The 8,826-nt window shown below is 56.2% G+C and overlaps 1 non-coding gene and 1 pseudogene across 1 annotated transcript; both read right to left on the minus strand.

The window, feature by feature from the left end:
* Positions 1–1,219: 1,219 nt before the first annotated feature.
* On the minus strand, positions 1,220–5,643 carry LOC138462395 (28S ribosomal RNA; annotated as a pseudogene).
* Positions 5,644–6,121: 478 nt separating this feature from the next.
* LOC138466444 (5.8S ribosomal RNA) lies at positions 6,122–6,272 on the minus strand. The gene has a single exon (XR_011267965.1). It is a non-coding gene; the product is annotated as a 5.8S ribosomal RNA (ribosomal RNA).
* Between the last annotated feature and the right edge of the window lie 2,554 nt (positions 6,273–8,826).

Genomic DNA, 8,826 nt, shown 5'->3' on the forward strand with positions numbered 1-8,826 from the left:
GGGTACCGGCAGGTGCCCAAAGGCATGGGCCAGCACCAATCGTCATACTTGAGCTCTGGCCAGGCCACCTTAGTCCTAAGTGGTTTTTCATCCACCTCAGAGCTTATCCCTCTGGGGAGGGACAGGCTGGGTGCTTGGGGTGGGGATCAGCACCTCCCCAGCCAGCCTGGAGCTTTAGCAGGGCTCCTTTAGAGCTTCTCCCTCCGGGGCTCCCCACGACTGACGCAAGGCTTGGGGACTTTCGACCCACACGCACAAGACTGGCACCCAAGGCCAGTAGGGGCAGCAGCGCCGGCCACCCTGGAGCTCTGGCTCGGGCCACCTTAGAGCTTCTCCCACCACATTAGAGCTTTACCCTCCGGGGAGGGACAGGGCTCCCCACAATCACCACCGGCTTGGAGACAGTCAACCCAGACGTGAGACAGGTGCCCAAGGCCAGGACCCCCTCCTCCCACCGCCTGCCACTCTGGAGCTTTAGCAGGGCCCCTTTAGAGCTTTTCCCTGTGGGTATCGATGGGAACCCCACCAGGGCTCCATGCGACTACCACTGGGTTAGGGGGCTTTCACCCTGGAGCTCTGGCCAGGCCCCCCTCACAGCTTCTCCCACCACATTAGAGCCTTTCCCTTCAGGACTAACGCACAAACACTGTGGAACTCAGGGCCAGCCACTGCAAGCACATTTACTCCCACAGGGAGGAAAGGGACCCGCTCAGGACGCCCCTTGAGACACGCACCTCGTATTGGACCTGATCACACATGGTTGATACTTGGCAGAGGACCGGGAGCAACCCACGAACGCCATTGAACTGAAGGCGGCAGGGTGGCACTTCCATGCCAACCAGAGACAAATGCAGGAGTCAGCCGCGGCAACCACAACTCAGGCCATCTGGGCCTACTACCAAGCCAGTTGGCCCAGAGGCTGGCCGTGCCTGCCCCAACCCCACCGTCCAGGGGCACAGGCTTTAGGTACCACCCCCGCGCCCAGGGGTGGCTTGCACCCTCTCTTCCCCTGCCCTGTCCGGGGGCTTAAGGCACCACCTGAAAGGCCCAGGCCGAGGCCATCTGGTCCGCCAGGCTGACCAGGAAAGGTGAGAAGAGTGCTCCCCGCCCAGCCCGCACATCCACGCAGGTGCGCACCTAGGGTGGGTGGTATGTTCCTGTGCGCCACGCGGGCCCCAGGAGGAAGGATGGAGAAACATGGTGGCGGTGCCGCCTTGCGACAAAAGCTTGGCTCAGAGGATGACTTCCAATAGATTGCAGCGAGGTAGCTGCCCTGCTACTTACGAAAACCCTGAACCAGAATCAGGTGGTCTACGAATGATTTAGCAGCAGATTCCCCACAAACATGTGGTGCACTACAGGAGAGAGGTGGCCCCCTTCTGTCCACCTCTACACACCGGCCCCCGAGGCCGGCTATCGTAAGCCAACCGATGCTCGACAGCGCTGCGGTATCAATGTCTGTGGGGGAGGATTTCTGACTTGGAGGGGTTCACTCATAATCCCACAGATGGTAGCTTCGCCCCATTGGCTCTTCAGCCAAGCATGCACACCAAATGTCTGAACCCACGGTTCCTCTCGTACTGAGCAGGATTACTATTGCAACAACACATCATCAGTAGGGTAAAACTAACCTGTCTCACAATGGTCTAAATCCACTCCACGTTCCCTATTAGTGGGTGAACAATCCGACGCTTGGTGAATTCTGTTTCAATGATAGGAAGAGTCGACATCGAAGGATCAAAAAGCGACGTTGCTATGAAGGCTTGGCCCCCACAAGCCAGTTATCCCTGTGGAAACTTTTCTGACACCTCCTGCTTGAAACACAAAAAGTCAGCAGGATCGTGAGGCCCCACTTTCACGGTCTGTATTCATACTAAAAAATTTCAATCAAGCTAGCTTTCGCCTTCTGCTCCACAGGAGGTTTCTGTCCTCCCTGTGTTCGCCTTAGGACACCTGCGTTATCCTTTGACAGGTGTACCACCCCAGTCAAACTCCCCACCTGCCACTGTCCCCGAAGCGGGTTGTGCCCGGCAGGTGCCGGGCACTTGGAGCCAGAGGCGAGAGCCCCACGGGGCTTGCCCCCTGACTCACTGGGTAAGTGGAAAAATGATAAGAGTAGTGGTATTTCACCAGCAGCCGGAGGGCCTCCCACTTATCCTACCTCTCATGTCTCTTCACAGTGCCAGACTAGAGTCAACTTCAACCGGGTCTTCTTTCCCTGATGATTCTGCCAAGCTTGTTCCCTTGGCTGTGGTTTCGCTAGATAGTAGGTAGGGACAGTGAGAATCTCATTCATTCACTTGACTAATTAGATGACGAAGCATTTGGCTACCTTAAAGGCTACCTTAAGAGTCATAGTTACCCCAGCCGTTTACCCACGCTTCATTGAATTTCTTCACTGACTTTCAGAGCACTTGTCAGGAATCACATCGTGTCAACACCCTCCATGGGCTGTTACGCTCACCTGGGGGTGTCGAGCGGAACTGGGCAGCCACGGTCTCCACCAACGTGATGCATAGTGCTCACGTTGTTGTTTTCTTGTCCCCCTTAGGTGCTGAAATGTGGCAACATATTGATGGAGACAGCGCCGGATCGTAGAGATGATGCGAGGAACGGTGAGTATGGCGCGGCGCTGCGACGCGTTTAAAATAAAGTCTGTTTCTTGTTCAAAGATGCGATGAATCCGGAATCAGGTAAGAAACCCAATAATGTTCTTGTTCTAACCTTTCTTCTTCTTTCCCTTCTTTCTAGGCGCTCCGGACTCGAGGCGGGCGTGGCAAGATGCTGGATGCTGATTGCAGGCACGGTGAGCGTTACGCTGCAGGATGCAGAATAACGCGAAGCGTGTGCTGCTCTTCGGGTGTGGTTTAAATAGCCTCCAAAGTAGTCCCAGGTAAGTATTCCTCCACAACCACCTCCGAGTAACAAAATAGTCCCTAAGGTAAAGTAGTCCCTTCCAAGCCTCACATGGGCTTGGATCTCTTGTAGCATGGTCTGCATCAGGTAAGTTTTAACATATTAGCCGGGCGCCTATGGCGCCCGGACAGATGCCCCATATGAGCCGGGCGCTATAGACGCCCGGACTGTACCCATATAGCCCCTAACAGGGGTTGCTGGGCTTTCTCTGGGTAACATGATGCCTGCTTCCGGGGTTGATGGACTTGGTCTGGATGCTCTGGGGTAGGCATCATGACACGGGCCTTCGCAATGCTTTGTTTTAATTAAACAGTCAGATTCCCCTGGTCCGCACCAGTTCCAAGTCCGCTGCTAGGTGTTGGCTGAGGCAGAATGCCGGCCCTGAACTACAGGAGGGGGAACGAGAGAGGCGAACACTGCAGCTGGGGTGATCCACAGGAATGGCCAGGCTCGCATCCAGAGGCAGTGCCTCCCCACTTCGGGGCTGGGGGGGAAGACGGCTCATCCAGCCATGGTGTACCCTGCCCTGCTGCACGAGCCCCAGCCAGACCGACCCAGCCCTTAGAGCCAATCCTTATCCCAAAGTTACGGATCTAACTTGCTGACTTCCCGTACCTACATTGTTCTGACATGCCAGAGGTTGTCCGCCTTGGAGACCTGCTGCGGATATGGGTACAGCCTGGCACGAGATTCACCCAGATTTTCAAGGACCAACGAGAGCTCACCGGATGCTGCCAGAACTGCAATGCTTTCCAAGGCTCGGGCCCCTTTCTCAGGGCAAACCCCTTCCAGGGTGCCCTGCCCTTCACAAAGATAATAACTCTCCCTGCGGCTCCCGCCGGCTTCTCTAGGATCATTTGTGTTACCGCACTGGACACCGCAAGGGCGCCCATCTCCGACTCCCTTTTGATCGGCTGAGGGCAACAGAGGCCATGGACCATCCCTTTCCGACCAGCGCTCGGCCATCTCTTAGGACCGACTGACCCATGTTCAACTTCTGTTCACATGGAACCCTTCTCCACTTCATCCTTCAAAGTTCCTGTTTGAATATTTGCTACTACCACCAAGATCTGCACCTGAGGCGGCTCCACCCGGGCCCTCGCCCCGGGCTTCTTTGCGTACCGCAGCAGCCCTCCTACTCGCCTGACTTTGCCCCCGCGGCTCTCAGCGCCGGCCGGGTATGGGCCTGACGCTCCAGCGCCATCCATTTTCAGGGCTAGTTGATTCGGCAGGTGAGTTGTTACACACTCCTTAGCGGATTCCGACTTCCATGGCCACCACCCTGCTGTCTATATCAACCAACACCGTTTCTGGGGTCTGATGAGCGTCACGTGCCTTGACCCTGACGTGTCATCCCGAAGCGGCAGTTCTGCTTACCAAAAGTTGCCCACTGAGCACTTTCATACAATACCCGGCTCCACGCCAGCGAGCCGGGCTTCATACCAATTTAAAGATTGAGAGTAGGTTGAGATAATTTTGGCCCCAAGACCTCTAATCATTCGGTTTGCTAGATAAAACTGGGGTTTCTGTGCACCAGCTATCCTGAGGGTAACTTCGGAGAGAACCAGCTACTATATCGTTCGATTAGTCTTTTGACCCTATACCCAGGTTGGATGACCAATTTACACATCAGGTCCGCTACGGACCTCCACCAGGCCGAGTTCACTATCTTTCGGGTCCTGTCACACACGCTCATACATCATCTCTCTGGCAGAGCGGGCGGGACGGGTCGCTGGAGGGCCCACTGTGACAGGATGCCACTGCAATCGGCAAGCACCGGCCCTCACCATCATTACATCACAGGGTTTCATTCAGCCCTCTGACTCGGACACGTGTTATACTCGTTGGTCGGTATTTCAAGACAGGTCGGGTGGTTAACCAACATCACCTCTGACCCCTGGCGCCCTTTGTGGGCTGACCCGCCCGGCAGAACGACGTGGTCGTTGCGTATTGAGGGCAGTCCACCACAGTCGCATGGGAGCCCTGTCTACCATCGCCACTCTAGCGACCCCCAAGAGGGGCCAGGACGGTTGCCGGATAAGGGCGCGGTGGCGGTCTATCTCCCTCAGCCCAGTGGGCACAGCAAAACTGCTGTCAGGGGGCTGTAACACTCTCTGCTGGAGCAGAGAGCCACCTGCCCCCTGGGGCCTTCCCAGCCAGTCGTGGTGCACCGCCACAGAGGAAATGCGCCCTGCTGGGGCTGGATGCGCCCGGGCTGCAGATCCGCAAGGGCCTACACCGTTCAAGGTGACCAACCTTCCTGCCATGTTGAATTCTGTGGGCGGACTGCACAGACCCCACCGGTTTAACTCTCAACGGTTTCACGCCCTCTTGAACTTGAATTTCTTTTCAACTTTCCCTTACGGTACTTGTTGGCCATCAGTCTCGCACCCGTATTTAGCCTTAGACAGAGTTTACCACACACTTTGGGCTGCATTCCCAAGCAACATGACTCCAAGAAGACCTGATCCCGGTGTGCAAGAGGCCGCTACAGGCCTAACAACATCCGCGTGGTGAGACTCGATCAGAAGGACTTGAGCCCCCTTAGCGATGCTGGGGAGTCAGTCTTTTGTACGCCACATTTCCCACGCCTGCCGCTGAATGGGGATTCGGCGCTGGGCTCTTCCCTTTTCACTGGCCGTTACTGAGGGAATCCTGGTTAGTATATTTTCCTCTGCTTAGTAATATGCTTAAATTCAGCATGTCACCACGTCTGATCTGAGGTTGTGGAGCACAAAACTCAGGGCAGCTGGCCTCGGGCCCGTACGGGGGGTTGCCCCAGCCCTGTGCCTCTGGCGCAGGCGAGGGTGCTCTGTCCCAATCTGCGACCGAAGCCCACATGGTCACGAGGTCCGCTCTCCATGGTCATCCTGCGCCGGCAGCCGTGGGACACCAAAGACAGCCACACACAGCACGGCCAGGTGCCCCGTGGTAGGGTGAAGGTGCGCCAGGCTTTTTAAAAGCCTGCTGCCGCCGCCACCACCACATCCAGGGTGCGCCGTCCACCCACCCCCACCAAAACCAGCATGAGGCGGGGAAACTGGGGAGGCCAGGACACGTCGGCAATGAGCTTGCACGCCAGATCCAAGAATGCAGCAACGGTGCTGATCGGGGTCTGACCTTAGGGGGATGAATGGAATGGGGGTCCCTGCGACAGCCCCAGCCTCGCTCCTGGGAGAGAACCCCAGGGTGATTGATGTACAAGCGACCCTCAGACAGGCGTAGCCCTGGCAAAAACCCAGGGCCACATGGTGCGTTCAAAGTGTTGATCAATATGTCCTGCAATGCACACTAATTCTCGCAGCTATCTGCGTTCTTCACCGATGCACGAGTCGAGTGATCCACCACCAAGAGTCACAGGCAATTTCTTTTTCTCCAGACGTCGGCCTCACCCTGCCGGTGCAGGAGAGATCGGGGGAGGCAGCGCGGCCTGTGGCGGGACAGCCCAGCGCCCTGTCTAGCTTGGACGAATCCATTGTGGTTAAAAAAAGAAATAATTTAATCCAGGTGCTCAGCCTGGGAACCGACCCAAAAGTGGGAACCTCATAAACCACTGGTACCTTGAGGTAAGGCCATCACATGAAACAGGAAGTGGTACCAGGGTAAAACGGAAAAAACTGAAGTGAGAAAGGAAGCAGGAGGTATATATTCATTATTTTATTTTATTCTGATTTAAGTATAAAAATATCAAAATCATAGAATATTTTTAGTTAATTTTTTCATAAAAAAAGACATCCTAACATCATGCATTCATTCATTCATTCTCAACTGGTACAATGTCATAAAACATTACATTGTTGAACAATAGAATTCAATTTAAATCACACTGTAATTAAAACAGTAATTCACTCCAAAAATTGACCGCCACCTGCAGCAGCAAAGCGCTTCCCAGGGGGGTGGAGCTAGGCCGCTCTGCCAACTGCCCACCCAGCCCGATCCAGTCATCCTTCTCCGACCCCTTCCGCTTCCCTTTTGGAGGGGGGGCCTGGGAGACGGACAGCGAGGCAGGCGATAGACGGCACGGACAGGGGGTCGGGTGGGACCACTCGAGTCTTCAAACCCAAGCCTGGCCGCATAGGGCTCAGCTCCAGGTACCTGGGCAAGAGGGAAAGTCACCCATTCTGCAAGCGGGCCTGGCCATTGCTCGCCCACAGATTTGGGCGGCTGGAACCTTGGCGCCCACCATCGAGTAAGCCAGCTGCCCCACGGCTCGGGGCTCATGTCTGGCGTTCCGGGCCCCTATCTGCCTGAGGCGCCCCTCAAGAGTAGTCAGGTTTCCCTCGGCTCCCGGCTGCCCCCACTCGGGTCTTCCCTGCTGACCGGGGTGTGCCCACCAATGCCCACCCGCTGGTAGGTCAGAGAGAGGAGTGCGCGCCTCCGGCCAGCACAGAGGCGGGCTCAGTCAGGCGAGGTGGCTGCGCAGGGCTCCCTTTCCAATGCGTGGTTGGGGACATCCCCAGCAGGTTAACCCAACCCTGCCAGGCATCCCCGGTAATTTGCTGGGTCGCGGACCCCTCTCCGGTGGAAGGGAATCCCTGCTCCCTGGAACCTGGTTGACCACACACACTGTACGCTCTGCAAGAGGTGCCCCGTGCTGCGGGTGTGCACGTCTGGGATGCAACCGAGGTTGGCCCACGGCTCTCTCTCCCGCTGCTCCGCTGTTAATGATCCTTCACGCCCCCATTCACAAGCAGATACCATTCACACTCAAATGCCCCATTTCTCCCTCCAGACACACGTTCCAGATTCAAATGCCACCTCCCTCCTGACCCACATGCCACCATCCCTCCATCCAAACCCACACAAAGACACCAATATCCGTCCCTACAAACCTACACCGAGATGCTGCACCCCTCAGAGCCACACCCATATGCTTCCCCTCTACCTCCAGACTCACACTCAGAAGGCGCCATTCGCCCTCTCTCTATACCCACACTCGATGACCCCAACCCTTTCGACACACACATGATCCCACCACTCCAATAAACCAACATCCTTCTCTCCAGACAGATGCCCAATCCCTTCCTCAAGACCCATACCATGATGCCCCATGCTCCCTCCACACAGAAAGATGCCCCTATCCGTCCTCTGACCAATGAGCCCCAATCCCTCCCTCCAGTCCCACACCAATGTGCCGGAGTCTGGCAGAGTCTGAGGAGTGACCAGGAGTGTCCAGTGACTCTTCGCTTTCTATTGCTGTGGGAGTGTCTTTCTACCTAAAAACTGCTTCTCCCCGCGGAGCGGGCGCGGAGTCTGGCAGAGTCTGAGGAGTGACCAGGAGTGTCCAGTGACTCTTCGCTTTCTATTGCTGTGGGAGTGTCTTTCTACCTAAAAACTGCTTCTCCCCGCGGAGCGGGCGCGGAGTCTGGCAGAGTCTGAGGAGTGACCAGGAGTGTCCAGTGACTCTTCGCTTTCTATTGCTGTGGGAGTGTCTTTCTACCTAAAAACTGCTTCTCCCCGCGGAGCGGGCGCGGAGTCTGGCAGAGTCTGAGGAGTGACCAGGAGTGTCCAGTGACTCTTCGCTTTCTATTGCTGTGGGAGTGTCTTTCTACCTAAAAACTGCTTCTCCCCGCGGAGCGGGCGCGGAGTCTGGCAGAGTCTGAGGAGTCCGAGGAAGTCCGTGGAATCCGGGACTCTCCTCTAGACCCCCCTGGCTCTCTGCCCATTGTACTCATCCCCGCAGCTACAATGCGAACAAACGCTTGCACGGCCCTGGTGAAAGGAAAGACCGTGAGCACTGCTATAAAGACTCGAGCCCAAAGGAAACGTGGGCGCGAGTCAGCGTGCCTTGACTCCGAATGATCATGGCTCTCGGCGGAGTCTTCGGAGGCGCTTCATACACCTGTCCCTGTTGTCGCTGCTGATCCCGACTGCGTACAGTCTAAGAATGAAGATGAGCGTCTGTTGCAG

This window comes from Ambystoma mexicanum, chromosome 1p, assembly GCF_040938575.1.
Source record: "Ambystoma mexicanum isolate Mex_15411 chromosome 1p, UKY_AmexF1_1, whole genome shotgun sequence".
Lineage (NCBI taxonomy): Eukaryota > Metazoa > Chordata > Amphibia > Caudata > Ambystomatidae > Ambystoma > Ambystoma mexicanum.